The sequence below is a fragment of the Macrobrachium rosenbergii genome, chromosome 8 (assembly GCF_040412425.1).
Source record: "Macrobrachium rosenbergii isolate ZJJX-2024 chromosome 8, ASM4041242v1, whole genome shotgun sequence".
Lineage (NCBI taxonomy): Eukaryota > Metazoa > Arthropoda > Malacostraca > Decapoda > Palaemonidae > Macrobrachium > Macrobrachium rosenbergii.
The window spans coordinates 35,888,987-35,912,345 of NC_089748.1; the positions used below are offsets into that span (position 1 = coordinate 35,888,987).

Here is a 23,359-nt window from a genome sequence, read left to right on the forward strand (position 1 = left end):
TTACATCTGAACTGTTCTAATCGTACAAGACGAGGCAGTTTTTTACTGCGGGATTGCTAATTCCCTCGTGAGAAAGTATCCGGAATGCAAATCGAGAGATGATGGGCTTATCAAATGACCATACTTGGCAACTGACGACATGCCGAGGACGGGGGTGGGGGAAGATGGGGGTTTGACTTTACCAGGTTAGTGAATAGCGACGCGCCCTCTTTTTTTCTTTCTTTCCTTTCCTCGTACGTCGTTAAACTCCTGTTCTTTATCGCGGAACTGACTGACGTGTATGCTGATTTTCACGTAGCGTGACTCAGTGGAAAAAAAAGCCACCTTGCAGTAGTTATTGGTACGCAGCGTAAGAAAAGGATAAAAAAAAAGGACTTTTTAACCCGTGAACCCAACCCTCCCCGGGTGTTGGGCTGACGGAGTTGGTTCGTTACTGGAAGTCACTTGCCTTTCGGACCCAACTTTCACTTAATTATTATTCCTTGAGGCCATCGTAGCCATCTATGCATGAATGGGAGCGTTTGAAATTGCTTTAGTTGTTCTGCGTTTCGTGTGATCGTCCCTTAGATTTCTGACAGTAACCACAAGATCATTCCAGATAATTTCGATGCTTGTTTGTTGAACGACCCAGTTGCCATGTACGCTAAAAGATCGTTTCATTTAACGGAAGCGAATGCCCGTTTTACGTATCAAAATCCCACATACCACATCACCGCTGCACACCACAGACATGACATTCGCAAGAAGTCATTTCTCCCCTTCAGGGAATTACGCACAAGGAGGCCCTGTAGGCAAAACTTGTCACCTGACATCGTCCATCTTATGAGGCGAGGGGTGCCCAAACTTTTGAAAAACATGGTCAATCTTTGAATGAGAAACGGGTACAGAGGGACTCGGGGGCCTTTACAGCTTAACGTCGATGGCTTTCCATATTTAAAAGAAGAGTTTGGGACTCAGTAAAGGGAGGGAAACGAACGGAAGAGGATTAAAACAAGCGAAAGAAGCTAGACACCTGCTGCACACACACACACGGGTTGTTAGTTGGCAACCGCTTCGTTGAAGTCGAGACAGAGAGAGTTACCCTATCTGAGCTGCACAGGCCCTCAGCCAGTTCATATCCCGTTGGTCTACATTGTAAAGGGATGCTGGGGAGGTAACGTGGATAAATAACCTCGCAGGATTTCATGTAAAAACTCTATTTGTGTTGGATCGAAACAGGATTTACCCTTCTTCTACCGCCGCCGGTCTGCGTGAGATTCTGCTGTCGTTCGTTTCCGAATCAGCGTGACCAGGGAAGGCATTTTAGTGTCGTTTTAACTAAAAGTGGTGTGTTTTTAAAAGCCGAGTTTCAGTACAGAAACAGAAGCTGAAGAGAGAGAGAGAGAGAGAGTGAGCTTCGTGTTGTTCGTTAAGCTTGTTGTGGAAAGAAATGCAATTGCTTGTGAGCTCGTCCTTTCAGTAGCTGTATCGGTGTGGGGTTTTGGTCTTAGCTTTACTAATGGTGGCGCTGGGGGTTTTTTGGGGTTAGTGATGAAATGTGAAACACTTTACACACAGAGGGGACTTCAAACATTGCAGGAGCGGCTGCGGCAGCGACCCCCACCGTTCGTTCCTTGAGACTCTTCTCTCTCTCTCTCTCTCTCTCTCTCTCTCTCTCTCTCTCTCTCTCGTCTTACAAAAGTGCCTCAAGTGTTCGGAGGATGATCTTATGGGCGACGCCAAGGCGCTGCTGGTGTCGATCGGGGTTCCTTTGGTGGAACATAAGTGACCTTGGAAATTCGTGAAAAAAAGTGTTTAGGCCTGTTGGTTAAAAAAAGTGTCGAAGTGTTTTATTTGCAAATTACTTAGGCCTAAGTGTGAAATTATCACGATATATAAATGGAAATTGCATAATTTATATCATGTAACATCAATTTTTGTTTACCCATAAAATTCAGTTTCAGTGATAAGGAGCTTACATAGGCTCTATAGGCTTATCAATTCGTGACTTAAGTTTACCGATGGCTCTTCCAAGTCTCAAGTGTTGAAATCGGTATTGGTGGTTAATAACCAGTGTGAAATAGTAGTTTTATATGATATTCGGAAATTACAGTTAAGTAAAGTGACTTAAAGTGACTTAGAGCTAAAGAGAGGTAAGCTTAACTACTATATGCCATAGTGAATGTTTCCCAGTATGTGGTTGACTGAGGATTGAATTGTCCAATTTAAATTTGTGATATTGTTTGTTTGTATAGCTTAAGTATACACTTTCCAGTGTAATATATATATATATATATATATATATATATATATATATATATATATATATATATATATTGTATATCACTCGAATTTTCAGGAGTACAATAACCATTTTTCAATACTGTTTATGTAAATCATCTGCTAAAACTTCCTCTCCTTCCTCCTGACACTTCTGAATCGTAAACTTTTCACTAACCTATCTTCATCATCATCATCACCATCTATTTTTCCACAAAGTAAGTGCTATTAACATAAAAGGAACATAGCCTTATAGGTCAATAAATTTGCTAGTAGGTGTACCCGATGTATTTGCCTACAAAGATTTATGGCAAACAGCCTAGTGTGTGTGTGGTGGTTAGGACATTACAATATAGTAAGTGACTTAGTTCAAATCAGTTACACATAATTATATGACTCGACTTTAGGTCAGGCAATAATAGGCCATTATAAGTTATTAAATATGTTATTGAATGAGGAGTGACTTCCGTTATGCTTGCACTGCTCAAAAGTGTTCTTCGGTCGTTGATTTAGGCATTGTGATTCTCTCTCTCTCTCTCTCTCTCTCTCTCTCTGTTTATAAATATATACATAATATATGTATTTATACAGTATATATATATATATATATATATATATATATATATATATATATATATATATATGTTGCGCTTTGAGGGCAATCAACAATCTCTTTTCCATATGCTTTTATTTACCTGAAACACAACCCTGAGAATAGATATTTACATAAATTAACAATTTGTACAAATATTTGTAAAATTTCATTTCGTTTTATGCAATCACCAGTAAGCCGGATGAATTGACAAAGCACTTGTTACATTACATTTTCTTCGGCTCACCTTCAGCTGTTTACAGATCGTCCAGTCTGCTTCCGTAATGCTGGTAAATCACAACTCCTGCTATTTAGAAAATGTCAGTAATATGAAACTTTCCACCCAAGATGTGACCAAGGCTAACTGTATAAAAGCCAAGTGCTGTTCCGTAAAGAAATTATACAGTTAACTACCATAAGTAAATGGCTGGGATATAAGTAGCTGTTAACTATATACAATTTAATAAGCGATTTTCTTAACTGTAGCACCTCTTAGGCACTTCTGCGATCTTGACTGCTCATACGCTACACATTCCCACCCGCTTTAGTTGACGATGCCCTCATCGTACTTCTCCTTTCATACCTATGCAAGAAATACCGGCGAACACGAACCACCTAATCAACACGGTAAACTTGTTACTGACTATCAACAGAAGTTTCTTGTTTATTTGCAGGGGAAGAAAAATATGCTTAACACTTTTCTCTCTTTTGTTTCAACCTTTCAGACCTCCTTAACCTAACTGGTTGTATATCATTCCCTACAATGGTGGGCGTTTGTTCAGTCTCAACATCAGTTGTTTGTGAATAGCTAATACCAAACCTCTTCAGAACCTCTTCCATATTTGGCATTGACACTTCATCCTCTGACTGATCAGCCACGTCCTCATTTTCCAGAACCTTTTCCATATGAGGTACTGTGAGTTCTTCGTCCGACTGTCTATCCTCTTCGTTTATCCTTTTATCATCTTCTGTTATACTGATAGGCCTAACATTAGATCTATGTATAACCTTACTTTCATACCCAACAGGCCTAATTTTGAACAGACCACATCTGTCATCCAGCACCTCCTCGATAACCCATTCATCCCCTTTATATTTATCCTGCAGTTTAGCTCTCCTATATAATTTGATTTTCTTTTAGGAGTATTTTCTGTCCCACTTTCAAGTCATTCGTTGTCGAGTTCTCTAGTATTCGTTTTGCCTTACATTTCCAATTCCTATCTGTATTGCTTCGAGCCATTTGCCAAGTCTCCTCCTGGATCTGCCATTGATGGTCTAGCCAAGTTAACTCTGGTGCCTCCATGTCTAACGAATGAGGCTGCTTTTTCCAAACATCTACTGATAATTTAGGCTCACGACCGAACATCAAATAAAAAGGAGAGTATCCCGTTACTGAATGGGGTGTCGCATTATAGACAAATATTAAGCTCTGTATATAACGAGGCCATTTCTTTTCTTTTCTTCACTCAGAGTTCTTAATAAACCAAAAATAGTTCTGTTAAATCTTTTCCACCATTCCATTCCCTGAGGGTGATACGGAGACGTTCTAGTCTTATGAATGCTAAATTTCTTGCAAATTTCCTTGACCACGGTACTTTCAAAATTCCTTCCCTGGTCGCTATGCAACGTATCAGGAACTCCAAATTTATAAAATATGTCCTCTATCAATAATTTTGCGACCGTCAAAGCTTTTTGATTCTTAGTTGGAAAAGCCCACACAAATTTGCTAAAATGATCAATGACAACTAAAATGTGCTCCATTCCACAACTCGACTTTTCGACAGAGCAAAAATCCATTGCAAGTAGTTCAAGTGGTCTAACAGTGGTGATATTTACAGGTAAAGTCTTTTGAAACTGGCATTTCGGGTTTGGTCATTAAGCAAATCTTACATTTCATTATGTAATCACGGATGAAACTCTCATTCCTGGCCAGAAAACTCTGCTCTCCAATAATTTCCAAGTTCTTTCAACACCTGGTGGCTAAACAAATCATGCATTTCATGCAGACATCTGACACGCAGGTCCACCGGTAATGCCACCCTGTATCGATAACTTCCCACGGAATCATCATCCACTTTGTATAGAACACCATCAATTAACTGTAAATTTTCTTCTCTTTTTCCATTGTTTTAACTCCTCCAAAATTGAAGGTTCTTCAACGTCCTCCGTCCTCCCTTCCAAGTATTTTCTTAATGATCCAATAACTGGGCAGGATTTTTGTTTGTTTTCTAGATCCTGCCACTCTAACCAAGTCTTTAGCTCTATAGCTCTAATAACTCCATCATATTCGTGAGGTTCTAACCATTCATCTCCTACGCCCTCCGTTTCAATTTCATCCCTAGTCTGTCGGGACAGTATGTCAGCTCGGCTATTTTCTCTCCCAGGTTTAAATCTGATTTTCTAAATTGAACATTTCCAAATCAGCAACCCACCTTTGCTCTGTATTATCAAGCTTCGCTGAGGATAAGTGACTCAGAGGACCATTGTCAGTAAACACAAGGCATTTTGCTCCTATCAAATAATTCTTAAATTTGTCAACCACAGCCCATTTTAGCGCGCATAGTTCAAGCTTTCTAGAACTATAGTTTCTCATATTTAACTCGTGGGGTTTTAGTGACCTGCTCACAAATGCAACTGGGTGTAAATCCTTCCCACTGTATTGCGACAGCACAGCACCTAGCCCATCGAAACTAGCATCAATTTCTAACACGAACTCTTTCCCAAACACAACACCTTGCAACACAGGGGCTTTCGTTAATGCAGATTTCAGGTTTACAAATGACTCTTCTTCATCTTCTCCCCACTTCCCTACAACTTTTTCTGACGATTTGACCTTTGTTCCACTTAAAAGTCTATTCAATGGTTTGGCAATTTGTGCAAAGTTCTTTACAAAGCGTCGATAAAAAGTGCAAAATCCTAGAAATTTCCGTACATCTTTTACCGTTTCGGGTCTTTTCCATTCACTGATAGCTTTAATTTTCTCTGGATCTGGACTTATTCCCTCCTTACTTACTATATATCCTAAATATCTCACTGATGTTTGCAGAAAAAAACACTTAGAGGGTTTTAACTTTATGCCATACAAGCGTACCCTTTCCAATAGCTGCTTAACTCTCCCAAAATGTTCTTCTATGGTTTTAGAAAACAAAATCAGGTCATCTAAATAAATTATCAAAAACTCAAAACTAAAATCCCCTAGGATATTTTCCATGCACCTTTGGAACGTGGCCGGGCTATTTGTCAACCCCATAGGGCACCTACGATATTGAAAATGACCCCAAGGGACGGAAAAAGCTGTCTTTGGCCTGTCTTCCTCTTTCAGCAATATCTGGTGATAACCTTGAGCCAAATCAAAAGTTGAAAAGAATTTGGCACCTTCCAATGCATCCATAGTCTCTTGAATCCTGGGCAACGGAAAAGCATCTTTTATGATTTTCTTATTTAGTTGTCTGTAATCAATGCATAGTCTAAGACCGCCGCCTCGCTTCCTAACTAGAACTATTGGAGCAGCATATGGACTTTTGCTCTCTTCTATTACGCCCTCTCTTTTAAATCTTGTAATAACAGTTTAGCTTCAGGAATTAGAGCTGGTGCTATTCGTCTGTAAGGCAATTTAACAGGTGTCTCATCAGATAATCTTATTTCATGTTCCCACCCTCTTATTAATCCTAGATCAGAATCATCAGTCTCAAAGCAGTCTCTATATTCGTAAATGAGTTTGTCCAATTCTTCAAGCTCAGGTTCTGCTAGTTCATTTTCATTCACCTTTATGCCCAATCTCTCCCTAAATTCCGTCTACTTTCCTTTGATGAGTAATTACACTCTGAAGAATTTTTGAATTTTTTGTTCTCTACTACAGCTAAATCCACTTTTGCTATTTTTGATAGTTTTTCAATTACTATATCAGTGTCTAACCAGTTAGCGACACTTATATACCCTACACCCCATTCACACACAGTAAATCCTGGTATCACCTTCAATCCTGGCTGTAACCCATTTATTTCTTCATTCTCAATGTCTTCTATCGCTATATATTCTTTAGGTACATTCTTTAGTTTCTCTACAAAAATTTTGACCATTTTCTTACTCAATTTTGGCACCATCCTATTCTGCTGGTCGAAACATACCGCATATCCTAAATCCTCTGATAACCATAACCTTAAATTATGCTCAACCATTCGCATACAGCAATCCAAACTGCTCTCCACTTCACTAAATTCACCAGTTTGCTTACGTTCTGAACCCAAAACTCTATTCACACCCCATTTCTCAAAGACAGTTGTTAGAACATTCATACCTAACAAACAGTCTTGTTTAGTTGTTTTTCCTAATCCCGAAATTCCGTCTTCAGATTCCTTTATATAAAACACGCAGTTTTTAATCACTAATCCATTGACGCAAATGTCAGTAACCACGTGCCCAACAATACCTATTTCATTTCCATTCATATCGAATATAGTTGTAACATCTTTCCTTAACTCGACCAGTTGTTTCAGATGTTTTTCAAACCAATTTCTTGACAGCAGACTGGAATTGCACTGAATCAACAAGCCCAACAACGCTTTTTCCCATTATCTCTACTTCTAGTTTTAAAGTCTCACCTCTCCATTTAATGTGCGAGACATTACTTTGTGTATCAATATGTCCTGGGCTTTTGGACTGTACAGTACAACTCCCAATGGGAGTTTCTTCACGTTCCACATTTTGAACAAATCTTGCAACAGTGTTACTAACAAGCCGGACGTTCTTTTCTTTAACGCCCGGCCTTACATGTTTCCCTGATTTGAACCAGTTCCTTCGTTTTCTAATGCCCTTATCACCTCGTATTTGCCATTACCGTCTCTCTCGCTTAATGGCTTATTATTTCTCCTGAACCAACATCTACTTGCAATATGCCCAACTTTCCCACAGAGCCAACATACATTCGGCATTGTTACTTCTTCCCCTTGATGTAAAATTCGACCTTCATCCCTATCAACTCCACCAACGTTACTTGTATTACCACCTTTACCTAATTTGATAGTTCCTGTATAATCGTACTGGTTGCTAATTCCACAATTCTGAGATATATGCCCTGATTCCCACATTTCCAGCATTTTCCCTTAAAGGTATTCTGAAAACTTTATTCCTATTGATCACCTTTTTGTTATAAAACGGTTCCTCATTCAACTTCTCTAAATTTAATTTCAACCGATTTCGTGCAAATCTCGCAGCTTCCTCTAGGTCGAGAATTCTTCCTTCATCCATTCTTTGTTTTAATTCGCAGCCAACTATGCGATCTCTGAGTCCTCTAGCAAAAATTGCACACTTACTTCTTTCCCTTTCACCTGCATGCATTTTATCTTGCTTCAGATCTTCATCTAATTCGTTTATCCTATCAGCAAATGCCCATACATCTTCATCTATCCCCTGCTTCGCGCTCCACAATTCCCTACACTTTTCAAATTCATCAGGTTCATGGGCATAGGCGTCTATTAACTTCCTCTCCAGTTCAACGAGACTGCACGGTTTTGACATCTGAATTCTCGTTAAAGCAGGTTCAGCTAAATTATCCATTGCAAACAGCACCGCCTTTTCACCTGTCAGACCTAACTGTTCAGCACAATATCTTGCCCTCTTTACCCAATTCTTTATTGTATGTCTGTTGCAATTCCGACCTGATAATATGCTTAGTTTAGGAACCTCACGAAAAATCTGGACACGAATCTCCTCATGTTCCTCATTAATATTACCATTCCTTTCGGATAACCTACATTCTTTATTCCTAATCTTCTCATACTGATTCCTTAATCTCTCAACATCTTCCTCCAACACCCGACATTTTTTCCCTCAAAGTGGAATCAACATCATACAATGCCTCGGTAACTTTTTCTTCATCAAGTGATTCGCCGCTTTCCCATTCCTCCTACCTACAATCTTAATAACATAATCCAGTCTATATTCCTGTTTTTTCAGCATCTGATGCAACTTGTCTTGGTTACTCTTTAAAACCGTAATCAGTTCACTTATCCGACCTGTTACCATGACTTTTTCTTCCTGCATACTATCGTATAATCTGTAAACACTCTCTATTTCCCGCTGGTTATCTATGACCCTCTCTTCCAACTTATTAATTTTTTGCAATAAGAACTGATTATTATTTGCTTTTACACGAGATGTTTTAGTCATATCTGCTATGTCCCCTGCATCAGAAAGTCCACAATCCAAATCTTCTCTATGTACCTCAGCTCGAATTGTACCTTTCCTGAACCCTTTCCCTAAATTGCCATTAAACTGAAACTGTGGCCTATCGTTCTTCTTCCCTGTCACATAACTAAGCACTTCAAGACTTTCGTCATCCCATGACTCCCTTTCACTTAAATCCAACCAATACCAATGATTTTTCACACTCATTTTTCCCGTTGCAGTCAAAATTCACCAGAATAGTACCAAAGAGGCCTACCTTCCAGTCAGTGAGTTGCAAACTTTCCAATTCTTCTGGCCTCTTCGGATGATGTCCTTGTAGATTTTCAGTGCCCTTTTCAATCTTCTGAATAGTGAATCTTCCACTCCTGCTGGGCCCTCCGGGTTGTGTTCTTCCAGAGCATCCGTGGTGTTTTCAGTCTCTGCTACCAAATGTTGCGCTTGAGGGCAATCAACAATCTCTTTTCCATATGCTTTTATTTACCCGAAACACAACCCTGAGAATAGATATTTACATAAATTAACAATTTGTACAAATATTTGTAAAATTTCATTTCGTTTTATGCAATCACTCAGTAAGCCGGATGAATTGACAAAGCACTTGTTACATTACATTTTCTTCGGCTCACCTTCAGCTGCTTACAGATCGTCCAGTCTGCTTCCGTAATGCTGGTAAATCACAACTCCTGCTATTTAGAAAATGTCAGTAATATGAAACTTTCCACCCAAGATGTGACCAAGGCTAACTGTATAAAAGCCAAGTGCTGTTCCGTAAAGAAATTATACAGTTAACTACCATAAGTAAATGGCTGGGATATAAGTAGCTGTTAACTATATACAATTTAATAAGCGATTTTCTTAACTGTAGCACCTCTTAGGCACTTCTGCGATCTTGACTGCTCATACGCTACATATATATATATATATATATAGGCCTATATATTATATACAAACTACAGTGCCACCTGCATATCCCCGCCTTTCTTTCATTGTGTATATGTGTGTGTGTGTGTGTATGTAATATAGGCAGGTGGCAGTGTAGTGAGAGAATTGATAATGGCGAGAGAGAGAGAGAGAGAGAGAGAGAGAGGTGTGTTGTGCTAGTTCCAAAGCCTTCATCTTATCCGCGGAGAGATCAGGACCCCACACATTCTAATCATGTCAATGGCCGCAGTCATCGTATTGGGAAGACACTTGAAAAAGAAAGGACACGTTCTAAGTGTTTTCATCATCGACTCGGGCAATCAAGTCGTGTGTCGGTTAGACACGAAGACTTGAGTTATATCTATCTGTCTTGAACTATAAACGTGGAAACAATCGATTCCTCTTTTCCTCCTCCTACTCATTTTCCTGTTATTATTATTATTATTATTATTATTATTATTATTATTATTATTATTATTTCCATTTCTGATAACTGATCTCTTTACTTCATTCAAATGAGCACCTATATTCTTTGGAAGCTTGAATTTCAAGTCAGTGGCCCAACAACAACAACAATACAATAATAATAATAATAATAATAATAATAATAATAATAATAATAATAATAATAATAATAATATTATTATTATTATTATTATTATTATTATTATTATTATTATTATTATCGTACTACAAGTTACATCATATATTAGTAAAAGATAAATAGACGTAGATAATGATAAAGTTAATTACTGGTAAAAAATTGAAATTGATTAATAAAAGAAAACTTCCTTAGTAAATCAATCTATGGCTTAAATATTGTATATTAAGCTTTTATGACACACGAATATTATGGACTTAAAGTTAGGAGTTCTTTATCCATATTCAGGGCGATTCATTGTTAGATTTCAAGCAACAAGTACAATTAGGCTAATGGAGAATCTCGATTGAATTAACATATAAAAAGTTAAGTATATCTTAGTTTAACCAGACTACTGAGCTGATTAGCAGCTCTCCTAGGGCTGGCCCGAAGGATTTAGACTTATAGCAGATTATCCTGAATACTAGCTGTAGGCTATACCATTTTTGAAACTGTAACTTTTAGCTCTAGCAGATAGGCTAGGCCTATACCTTGGCCTGTACGCTAAAAGGTCTTTGAGTGTAGCAAGAGATCCAGATTCAATTAAAGTAGTTTGTTTTAATGCTTTCTTAGCAAATGCAGGAAGCTCAATGCTTTTCCCAAGACTTTTCAGTCAGTATTAGCTAGACGACATGTTTTTAAATCAAACGAAAGTGTATGTTTCAAGCAACACTTAGTACTGCCTAGCACTCAGTAGCTAAGCTATTTAACAGTAGTTTTACACTACTTAATTAGTTAGTATAGCTTCACTAATCATGTAGCTTATTAGCAAGGAATCTAGTATATATGCATTTACTGTACCTACAGTATATAGTGCTTAAAACCTGTTTTAAATCTTCCTCATAGAGCACTATATCAGTTTCACCATAGTTCAGCGCGTCCGCAGAATTGCACAGTCGCAATAACACTCAAGAAATTGTTAATATCTTCTGCGAAGAAACGCCAAGTATTATTTAGAAACTGTCAATGGAAATTATCTGAATTTTGGGTTCCACTTTGTCTTACATAGACAGATCTGAAACCGTATTTCATGAAAAATTTGGCTAAGATGCACAGTACTAATTTCTCTCTGCCAATAAAAATAAACGTCAGTTATGATGTAAAGAGTTATATAGCATTTAAAACGATATTTAAAGATAAAATTAACAGATAACCATATAATGTTGATGTAAGAGGCAGCAGTGAAATACGAACAGTAGGAAAAATACTCCGGGGAACTGCTAGTTTGTGAATAGGTGGTTGGTACAATTCAGGTCGCCATTTCGCGTTGCATTTTAACATCGTCAACCTCTTTCCTCTATCGCCACACCCTGCCTCAGTAGTTCATTAGTGAAATATAATGGTAGTAATTTGCGTTATTTTATTCACAGAGCAATTATGGCATGCATTACTAACATTATTGTTGTTTCTGTGAAATGGAACAAAAAAACTTTTACTACAAAATAGCTCCTGCAGAATAGACTGTTGAGATAAGCATACAGGGAAATAGACTAACACACGATATTTATAATTAACCTACATATTAACAAAAGATAAACTTAACGCAAGTAGCGGGCTGGCTGAGAAACGTCTGTAATTTTTGGGGCAACAATGGGAGTTATTTTTATTATTCCACTAGATAAATATGCACATTAATTTTTTTCTATAAATTTCCGTTCGTGATATTTCCGCCGAGGCAGTGTTATTAATAACGAGGAAAGTAGTGTAGAGGCGAAGTCCACCCATCTTCTTTTTATGACGTAATATATAGAATTTCAATTAGAAGGTTTAAATCTCTTAATTTAACCAAACATTCCATTCGGAGTTATCATTTATCTAGCGGGGTGTGTGTGTATTTTTAGCCAATGTCAGGCGCGCGAAATTAGTTTTCTCTCTCTCTCTCTCTCTCTCTCTCTCTCTCTCTCTCTCTCTCTGGCTTCGGCACATCCCCAGAACGCACATCTCGTAGTGTAAAGTAACGAGAGCTTTTTGAATCTTTTACGAGCGTTTATAAGTGTACAACACCTGCAATGTACGCACACACAAACACACACTCGTATATTATAGGCCATGTATTGGTCTAGTGATGTCGCCTAACAGCTTGATAATCATGGCAGTTTAAGCCCACATTCACACAGGACGGAATTTACCCTGTGTAGCTAAAAAAATAGTATACCTTAGTGTAGCGACGGTACATTAATAGAATTATGTTGAAGGGTTACTCATTACATATTAGGAGAAAGTTGACCATGTGCCAAGTACCACTACATGAGAATCGAACATTAGTCTGGTTAATTGCGAGTAACCAAACCTAGGTCTACTGCGTGTTTAAACTTAAACCTATTTTTTCGAGGGATTTTTACGATAGGCCTAATTTCTAACTCTTACATACTGTTTTTATTGCTATTAGTGATCAGCTATGACCAAGTTATATTTCAAAAAAGCGTTTGAAAACTTATTTTGTAGAGGGATTTTTACAATAGGCCTAATTTCTAACACTTACATACTGTTTTTATTGCTATCAGTGACCAGCTATGACCAAGTTATATTTCAAAAAACGTTTGAAAACTTATTTTTTCGAGGGGTTTTTACAATAGGCCTAGTTTCTAACACTTACATACAGTTTTTATTGCTATTAGTGGCCAGCTATGACCAAGTTATATTTCCAAAAAGCGTTTGAAGAAATATTCACAAATTCATACAAAGAATGAATCCACACGAAGAGCCAATCCACTATATCCGTATAAGCCTTTCATTCCCTCAGGGGAAGAGGGGGAGGGGGGGGAGGGGGGGGAAGGAGGACGCGATGGAGGCGTATTGCTGGAAACCTGATTGATTGTTGTCATGAGAATTGTTTGGAAAGGTCAGGCGCGGTATTCGACTATTCCATTAGTTTTAGATTACTATCTAGATCCGGTTCCAGAGGTAGGGATGAATATAGGCTACTGTAGTATTTGTGGGTCTGAAATTTAAAAGAATATTTAGTCCTATATGCTTGAGTTTAGAGCCATTTTAAAACTTCGTATGCTTAGTGATGCAGTTGGATAATAAAAGAGTTAAGGCTGAGCGTTAAGGAGTCATTTTGTTTCGCCGTGTGTTTAGAGATTCAAGTCTCAAGGGTTCTTAGTGAAGGGAAATATAACCAAATAAAGGCCTCAACGATAACAAATAAGCCTCTTAATCGTGAAAAGCAGCGATGTCTAGATTTCATGAAGAATTACCTAGTCTTTTTGGAGGATGAGAGAGGTAGATGCCCGAGATTCCACCCAATTCAGATGATTGAGATTAACCACTTCCAATCTCTCTCTCTCTCTCTCTCTCTCTCTCTCTCTCTCTCTCTCTCTCTCTCTCTCTCTCACACACAACTAGTACTAGTTTTTAAGACCGTAAATGGTTTCCTAACTCTTGAGTCGACTGTCATTGTCAGATTTTAAAAGCAATGTGGTAAATGTTTGTGAGTTTGCTCTCTCTCTCTCTCTCTCTCTCTCAACTAGTACTAGTTTTTAAGACCGTAAGTGGTTTCCTAACTCTTGAGTCGACTGTCATTGTCAGATTTTAAAAGCAATGTGGTAAATGTTTATGAATTTGGTAAATGTCTTTTAATGTATTTGGATCTTTCTCGTCTCTGTGGTGATCAGCTAATCTTGCAAAAGTTTCCTATAGGTCTTACTGAGACTTGTACCGTAGTTTTACGTAATTTTTTATTCTTCCAGTTGTTTAATTGTCTCTCCGTTAATGGCTGCACTGTAGGTATTACTAAAGGTTCTTTGCAGCGGTTCCAGTGCTTGGCTTTTGGCCTAAATTCTGTATTCCATTCCATTCCTTTAATGATTATATCTAGAATATTCTTTCAGATTTTTCCTTTGCGTTACTGATTGATAACTTGACAGACTACCGTGATAGATGTTGGATGTTGAAAGTATATATAGGCCTATATATATATATATATATATATATATATATATAGGCCTATATATATGTATTAGTATATGTATATATACATATATGTGTATGTATGTATATATATTATATTATATATATGCATATATGTATAAAATTTATTTTATTTGTTTAAAAAAACCGGTTTTTGTACTGATACAATAACGTTGCTGCCGAAAAAAAAACATTTTCATAATCAAGAGCAAAGCATTCCAGTAAGTCTCTCTCTCTCTCTCTCTCTCTCTCTCTCTCTCTCTCTCTCTCTCTCTCTCTCTCTCTGGCGTACCAAATGTAGAGGCATTCCTCTCCCCATTCTCGAGGATAATTGACCCTATTTTCTCTCATTTGTCCGGATACCCATCTGTTGCAGACGCCCTGTTCTCTTGTCTGTGTTCCCAAGTTCTTCCTCTTATCTTCGCATTTTCTGTCCACCTCTTTCGTATGCTGCGTTTCTTTTGAATAAAAAAAAAATGTTTTTAGTTTTCTGTAAAAGAAAACTTTTGTGCCAGCTCTGTCTGTCCGCACTTTTTCTGTACGCCCTCAGATCTTAAAAAACTACTGAGGCTAGAGGGCTGCAAATTGGTATGTTGATCATCCACCCTCCAATCGTCAAACGTACCAAATTGCAGCCCTCTAGCCTCAGTAGTTTTGATTTTATTTAAGGTTAAAGTTAGCCATGATCGTGCGTCTGGCACCGCTATAGGTGCCAACAACTCAGGCCACCACGGGGCCATGGGTGAAAGTTTCTTGGATCGCAGCTGAGAGTCTCATACAGCATTATATGCTGCACAGAAAACTCGATTGCACCGAAGAAACTTCGGCCCATTTTTTACTCATTTAGTTAAGATATGGATTTGAAAGAGTTATAGATTGCTTCCCATATGATGAAGGATATGTCATACAGGATGTTTTAATTTGCATATAGGCCTAATGATGGTTGTAAGGATGTGCCCATTAAATTATCACCTTCTTTGGGTAAAAACATACCGGTACTTAGTGTCCTACTTTAGGTATAAATTGTAGACAACTCTCTTTTGAGATCCCAGGGAAAGGATTCTCAATGTAGCTGTTGTACTAATTGTGCTGTCTATATCTTCTTGTGTATTTTGTAGTTCGCGCTGTTTTTTTGTAGGCCTATACTGCCCTAAAATGGAAAACTGCAGCATCTGCAAAATTTTCGAAACTGAGATATGCCACCTATTGGGCTCGTGAAACGCTTAATACACAAGTTACTGCAGTTTCAGAACGTTTCTTCAATGCTTTCCACGGGTAATTAGGGGTCTCATTTGCAGCATCTGCAAAATCAGTGGTAAGGCAAGGGGGTATCTACCATTTTTCTCAGTTTTGTATTTTTGCAGATACCACAGTCTTCCATTTTAGGGCTGTATAGGCCTATATATATTTACTCATTATATGAGAGCTTGCTCTGTACTTTCTAAATCTTAGGGACGGGCCAGATAGCTTCTACTGCCCCCAACACCAAGGACTGACACGCAGACAGGTTCAATATTTAGAATCTCATTCGTTGGAAATGGGCCTACAGCCTGCCTTCCAGAATTTCAGTTACAGCCATTCATAGCGTGTTTAAATAAGCAAGAAACAATGAAAGTCACAGGCTTGGTTAAATATAATTGCTCTGTCGAGCTTCGTAGGGTATATATCTAGGCCTATGTCTGTTAGGCTAGTCTTAGGCCTATTCTCATGTCAGTGATTGCCTTAATTTGTTTCAGAGTTGCCTTTAAAGAAGTCTGTCTCAGATGTATGGGGAAAAAATTCTTTGATTTTATAGAAGGGAATAAAAAGGTATTAGGATGCTACGGTAATGTACCAGCTCTCTCTCTCTCTCTCTCTCTCTCTCTCTCTCTCTCTCTCTCTCTCTCTCTCTCTCTCTCTCTCTCTCTCAAGAAGAGGACAAGCCAAGAATCACTATAAAAGTATGTTAATAAGTATAGAATCTATATAATAACTATTACTGTCGTTGTATATCCTGGTCGATTCTATCCCTAATGATGATTAATTTGACCGATATTGATGTTACATTGTCCGTGCAGAGTTTAGAACTTATAATATGTAAAGCGAATTGGAACAGTCAGCATCAGGTTGGTAAACCGCAACTGAAAGAATTGATAGATTAAAATCATCACCAGGTCGTAAGGATGTGTTGGTAGCTCTGAAATGATACCTCCCTTGAGCGTATATAAAGGTTAAATGCAACGGCCATGCGCCAGCTAGATAACTCCTTTAAGGTGTTTCGTTTAGCTTTAGTTTTGTGAGGTTTTGTGGCCATTTACCGTATGTAAGGAGTAGCTAATGATTTTGATAAATTGATAAATGGCTTTCATAATAGGCTCTGCGCAAGAGGTTCTCAATGCTGTATCTAAACTTGACTGCTCTGTCAGTATAGGCCTATGCTGTTCTAGTTAGGGCATTAGCAGCGATGGTTCCGAGATCTTTCGCTTAGGACCATAATGATCCTGCATTTAGCCTTGTCTCTTAAAACGCTTGTTTAATCTCTGCCGAAGATTATAGGCCTACCATACAATAAGGTTCACTTCAGGTTGGCTTTCATTTTTGTTGCAAACTTTGACACTGTCAGGACAAAGTTTAGTATCTTTTGTGCTTTAAAATGCCTCATTACCTTGTCGAAGATTATACTGTATTATTAAATTCAGACTCGCATGCATTTTTTCAGTTGTGCCTCGTGAGAGGCTAATTTATTGGGCACCCCCTCCCATCAAAGGTGTAGCATCGGTCAAAGATACACACACACACACACACACACACACACAGGACGCCCAAAAGGGTTGAGTCATATGGAACAACCCCTGTCATAAGTAGCCCACTGGGCTTTAACATTTTAGTAGGCGCAGTTGGGAAAATGTATGAAACTCTTTGGCTACCAATGGTATGAACGAGTTCAGTAGGTTGTGATATGTCGCTGATCAATGACAACGAAACAACCGGACTTGAAAACCTGAGTCGTTCCCTGTGGAACACCAGTGATAACCGGACCTGGTGTAGATGAAGCACTGTTTGCCAACACTTGAAGTTTCTGATTTCAAAGGAAATTGTGAAGTCAAGCGCACGCGGACCCAGCCACCCTCGTTTCTTGCAGTTTGTTGCATCATATGAAGAATTGTGTCGATATAACGGCAGAATTTGATTGCTGATTAGGCAGTTTCTGTTTGGCTGTTTAGCTGAGACACCATTAGGCTAATCTCCCCTAGACATAATCATGTTGCTTAGGCAGAAGGATATCAAGTGTTAGAAATTGTAGAAGATGCTGTCAGAGAGAGAGAGAGAGAGAGAGAGAGAGAGAGAGAGAGAGAGAGAGAGAGAACGCCAGCCAGCCAGCCACCGCCAGTGACGTGTTTGTTGGTCATGAAAGAAGCAAGATGGACATTATGCATATGAATGAACTGTTGTTGCCGTTATTCGCTCTCCCTCGATGTTGAAAGAGGTGGCCTCCAGCTCTGATGGAGATCTGGAGAATATTAGTCTATATGTTGGAGGTGGATGGTTTGCCCATAAGAGTGATCCTTGGTTAGGCCTAGACTGTGCATTGGTGACACGGCATTGCACTTGTGATTTAGGTATTTTTCAGTGTTTTGGGACTTTCACGCAAGCGTTCTATCACGAATTTTTCAAAAATATATAATAGTTATTCGCTTGTGAGGTTTACCATACATAGACACATGAATGCCAGATAGCTACGTCAAATAGTTTGTTAACCCAGTGTTCAGATATTTTGCTCGTAGATATTTCTGATTCCCAAAACCTGAATTTATTTTCAGCAACTCATCGATTATTTTAGTTTACCTCCTTTTACAATTTTCTCATTTCATGTGGATGTTCAGATGCTTCTGTTTCTGATTTTTTACATTTGTTTTTCTATTTATTTTTGACTGTTGTTTAATAGATTTTAATGTGTTTATTTTCATTTAATTCTTATTTTAGTTTAATCTTGTCACAGTTTATTATTATTATTATTATTATTATTATTATTATTATTATTATTATTATTATTATTATTATTATTATTATTATTATTATCCCAAGAAATGAGTATGAAATGATTGCTGTTGTTTTCGTCAGAATAACATCTGTGACTCATGGGAAATTCAGATGAGTTTGGTACCTGGGTGATGGACAGATAATCTGTCCAGGACTCACCTGTAGGGGGGGTGGCGGGGTTCCTCGTCTGGTAGACGTGTCATTTAGGTCTTGGTCAAAACCAGGACCCACTTAGAGGTCAAAACGTAAGCTTATACAGAGCGCCTGGTCTCGAGTATATTTACTCATAGCCTAATTACTGTTCGACTGTTGTTGGGATTTGGTTAACCCACAAAGCAGGAATAAAAGAAAACGAAAGTATTAGACGGTTTATAAAATCAAGGATAATAAAAAATTAGATATGTACTGATAAAATCTTATATGGGTAACTACATAAAAATATTAACATTGAAATACATAATTTGTAAAATGTACATGATAAAATTTGTCAACCCGAAAGGTACGATAAAATTATATTTGTTTTTGGTAAAGTTAAGTTAATTTTGATTAAATTCTGATTGTAATACTTTTAAAAATGTAAAATATTGTATATTATATCTAATAAAAGATAAAAAGAATTACTGTTCGTTAAGTTTGATGTAAAAATATGTATGATGAAGGGTAATGGATTTTTATATATAAACAGATACATTTTAGAGAGAGAGAGAGAGAGAGAGAGAGAGAGAGAGAGAGAGAGAGAGAGAGAGAGAGAGAGGAATCAAAGACAAAACCGAACCAGACGCAACCGAGATATTGTTCCTTTAGGCTACATGACTAACCCCATTCTTATCGAGCGCACCCGTTTTGCTCCCCTGGGGAGTTTTTATTTTTTGGGGGCCGTTAAACCACCGCCTTTGTGGCTTCTTCCCTCCCCCCAGGCAGTCATTTGGCCCAACAGCCGAAGCATCAACATATTCTTTTGGGTGTGGGAAACCGCCCGATCATTCATTCTGAAGTGGGTCGTTTGATTCGAACGAAAAACGCTTTAATATAGGCCTAGGCCTACTATATGACATACGTGTCGATTTATTGTGATTCCATGGCGTTTCAGCTACAGTACTACATGGATTTCATGCTACAGCACAATAAGAAAAAGCAAGCTGGATGTATTGAAACGTATCTACAACACATAGACACAACACGAATAAATTGGCGAAGCAAGTTATTGATAAGTTGAAGTGATTTATATGACATCCGGTAAAAATTTCATTGTTTTTCAATTTACAAGGCAGTTCGACAGTGTAGGTGATTTAGAAACACAAGTTATTTAAGGATAGTGAACGACATGAAAACTTAAAAGCACTTTTATTTGCTGAAACCAGTGCAAGCGTTTGGAAGTGAGGAAAGTAACAAGGCGGTAAAAATGACATAGGCCTAGCGTTAGGCAGCAGAGATACTTGCATTTTTTTTTTTTTTTTGTTCGTTCACAAATACCCTAATTAAAACAGAAAGGGAAGGAGGGTATTATGTGATGTGTGGCACATAGAAGGGAGACAAAATTTTAGAAAATGTCACTTGGGAGTTGGGGCAAAAAATAGAGTTGCGTATGTGGATAAAGAGAGACTAGGATATTATATAGTCTTCCCAAAGTTTCGTCTTTGAAACATCATATTCTTGATATTTTTAGTTTTCTTTGAAAGGAAACCATTGTGCCGGCTTTGTCTGTCCGTCCTCACTTGGTTCTGTCCGCCCTCAGATCTTAAAAACCACTGAGGTTAGAGGGCTGCAAATTGGTATGTTGATCACCCACCCTCCAATCATCAAACATACCAAATTGCAGCCCTCTAGCCTCAGTAGTTTTATTTTTTATTTTATTTAAGGTTAAAGTCAGCATAATCGTGCTTCTGGCAACGATATAGGATAGGCCTCCACCGGGCCGTGGTTCAAGATTCATGGGACGCGGCTCATACAGCATTACACCGAGACCACCGGAAGATAGATCCATTTACGGTGGCCTTGATTATGGGCTTTAGCGGCTGTACAGAAAACTCGATTGCGCCGAAGAAACTAAGGCTCATTTTTCACTTGTTGCATAGGCTACAGGGCAATACATGTATGTATATTTTTGTAGTACAGTTTATAACATATGTAATACCAGTATTCTTAAGTAGGTCTATACTTTAAATGTTGTTTCTTGGCGTCGTCATGTTTCATAGTGCAACTGCGAGGTTTTCCTCCTGTTACACCTGTCAAACCTTTTACTCTCAATTTTCCTTTTAGCGCTGAATGACCTCGTAAGTCCCAAGGCTTGGTTGGCCTTCGGCCTAAATTCTATAGGCCTACTCTATTCTGTTCTAAATTCTTGATATAGTTTTCGGCTCGCATTGTTTAATTAGGCCTATTTTCTATATAGGCTATATCCATCTTAAGATTCTTTTGCTAAATTTTCAACATTTTTTTTCTTTTTTGGAGAAATGAGAAAGTTTAATAACATTATTATTATTATTATTATTATTATTATTATTATTATTATTATTATTATTATTATTATTATTATTATTATTATTATTATAGTGTTCCTATGATTATGGGTACAGTTTCCACTGGCATATCCCCATATCCTTCTTATTTCTGTTTTCAGGTCTTGATACTTATCAATTTTTTCTTTCTTTCTCATCTACTCTGGTGTCCCATGGTACTGCGACATCAATGAGTGATACTTTCTTCTTGATTTTGTCAATCAACGTCACGCCTGGTCTGTTGGCACGGACCACCCTATCTGTTCTGGTACCACAGTCCCAGAGGATCTTTGCCTGATCGTTTTCTATCACTCCTTCAGGCTACCTGGTGTTTCTTGCACAGGCTCCAGTGGAGGGCCTTTGCTACTGAATCGTGCCTCGTTTTGTACTGGTTCTGTGCAAGCGCCTGACTTTAGCCTATGTGGTTTATGGTCTCGTCTTTCATATTGCACTTCCTGCATTGGGTGAGATGTTATTTCCATCCATTGTTCTTTGGACATATTTGGTTCTTAGGGCCTGATCTTGTTCCGCTGTTAGCATTCCTTCCGTTTCCTTCTTGAGTTCTCACGTCTGTAGCCATTGCCACGTTTCATCGTTGGCCAGTTCTTTAGTCAGTCTCATGTACTGTCCGTGCATTGGTTTGTTGTGCCATTCCCCTGCTATTATTATTATTATTATTATTATTATTATTATTATTATTATTATTATTATTATTATTATTATTATTATTCAGAAGATTAAACCTGTCCATATGAAACAAACCCACAGGGGTCATTGACTTGAAATTCAAGCTCCCAGAGAATATGGTAATTTATTATTATTATTATTATTATTATTATTATTATTATTATTATTATTATTATTATCATCATCATTCGTAAGCAGCACACACTTGTAAAATGCTATAGCACAGACGTGTGTGTCCCAGAAAGGAAGCCCGTCTGCAACAAAGACTTCCTTGGCGAAGCGGTTTTAAACAAAGGCACTTCTCAAAAGTCCCAGTAACCCACAGCGTCACGTGTTGAAGACCTAAGCATCAACAAGCACGTTCTTTATATTTCAGAAATCGGAGCATAACGGAAGCATTCAGCCGGGTATCTCGCCTCTCTCTTGTTCTGTACATAGCCTACATTTAGCTGCTTGTTCTCTTGTTCAGTGAGTGTAAGAATGGCCTTGCCTTTTTTTTTTGTTTGCTGCAGAGGGGTAGATGCATTTTTTGTTTTTGTTTTTTCAATAGTACACCTTTTCCTCTCTGCGGGGGGTTCTCCTGAGGGTGTAATTTGGTGTATGTATGTATGTATGTATGTGTGTATGTATGTAGCCTATGTATGTATGTATGTGTACTTTCGAATGAACACCACAATATTCTCTGGAAGACTGATTTTCAAGTCAAGGGCCCCTTTGGGCTTGTTCTATATGAATAGGGTTCATCTTCTGAATAATAATAATAATAATAATAATAATAATAATAATAATAATAATAATAATAATAATAATAATAATAATAATAATAATAATAGGTCTTCCTCCTCTAGATCGAGAACAGGGATATGCTTGTTCCATATATCAGGTTCATCTTTCTGAATAATATTCAATAATAATAATATAATAATGATTTTAATTAAAAAAAAAAGTTACAAAGTCTTCTTCGAAGATGAACCCAGGACAGGGTTAGAAACCTCTTGTAACTTTTTTTATAAAATCAACATGATTCACCCAGGACAGGGTTGAAATCTCTTGTACCTTTTTATAAAATCCTAATTCACCACTGAATACATACAGTAATAATAATAATAATAATAATAATAATAATAATAATAATAATAATAATAATGTATACTTAAGCTTACTGGTACGATAAATGTTATAAATTGTACTCAAATATACATACGCACAAATTAGACTCAAATATACATAGGCTACTCACATAAACTATGCACAAAAATTTTAATATAATTCGCCATCTAATCCTTAAAATTTTCATTTTAATAGCCTGCTAGGTGCAACTCAAAGGTTTATAATGATTTTTGACTGCCCTTGATTTGGCTAATAACACCTGTGTCATTGGATGTAACTCGATAAATGAAAAAAGCTAATGTAGCCTATACTTTGTCCTGCTAAACATTTTTAAAGGTATACACTTACGTTCTCGAGTGGCTCTCGGGCCTTATTGAGACCCTGTTCTCCTGACATAAATTAGTATTTTTATATTATTAATTCAGAAGATGAACCCTATTCATATAGAACAAGCCCACCACAGGGGCCACTGACTTGAAATTCAAGCTTCCAAAGAATATTAAGGTGTTCATTTGAAAGAAGTAAGAGGAAGTA

At 37.7% G+C, this 23,359-nt stretch overlaps 1 protein-coding gene across 4 annotated transcripts in view; it reads left to right on the forward strand.

The window, feature by feature from the left end:
• The first annotated feature begins 1,042 nt into the window (after positions 1-1,042).
• Positions 1,043-23,359, forward strand: part of LOC136840702 (pneumococcal serine-rich repeat protein-like) — a 33,444-nt gene continuing 11,127 nt past the window's right edge. The window contains exon 1 of one of the 4 annotated variants that reach the window (XM_067107501.1): positions 1,043-1,153. The gene's annotated coding sequence lies outside the window, so the exon portion shown is untranslated. Of the gene's footprint in view, positions 1,187-19,257; positions 19,525-19,567; positions 19,767-23,359 lie in introns of those variants that run through there. The other 3 variants (XM_067107502.1, XM_067107504.1, XM_067107503.1) reach the window with 3 other exon arrangements.